This window comes from Mandrillus leucophaeus, unplaced genomic scaffold (genome assembly GCF_000951045.1).
Source record: "Mandrillus leucophaeus isolate KB7577 unplaced genomic scaffold, Mleu.le_1.0 Scaffold460, whole genome shotgun sequence".
Taxonomy (NCBI): domain Eukaryota; kingdom Metazoa; phylum Chordata; class Mammalia; order Primates; family Cercopithecidae; genus Mandrillus; species Mandrillus leucophaeus.
The window spans coordinates 2618834-2619492 of record NW_012104921.1 but is presented as its reverse complement, the minus strand read 5'-3'; positions in this window follow the sequence as shown (position 1 = coordinate 2619492).

The window sequence follows — 659 nt, the reverse complement described above, 5'->3', positions numbered from 1 at the left end:
ATTTTCAAGTTATTCATAGTGCTATGAAAATTAAATTCTAGCCCACACCTAATTTTCAGCTATTAAAAACTAAGCAGTAGTGTAACACTACCTTTCAGCTAGGGTTTTGACAATCCTACATAGCTATACAATAAATAAAAAACAAAAGGCATATGTAAACTATTTAAGTACAGGATGCTTTTATTCTTAAAACAAAAGATAAGTGTTAAATCATAAAAATATTTTATAAGTGCATATTTTAAAAATATGATTAAAAGGTATATATCATTTAATATAGCACATATTATGCCTTTTTTATTATAAACAGCAAGTAATCCATGATCACACTATTTTCCCTGAGAAAGGAAAAGATGCAGTGCATTCTGTTTGTAGAAACTAAGGTGATATCATGTGATGGACTTGCTCTGGTGATATACTTCAACTAGGGTGGAGAACCGCTATTTTTTGCCTTGCTGCTCCAGGAAACAAAATAATCCTATGCACTTTCTTAATTTTTTAAAATTTTAATTGACAGGTAATAATTACACATATTTGTAGGATATATTGTGATGTTTCCGTACATGTACACATTGTATAATTACCAGGTTAATTAGCATATCTATCCGCTTAAACATTTATCATTTCTTTGTAGTAAAAACATTCAAAATCCAGTCTTTTGG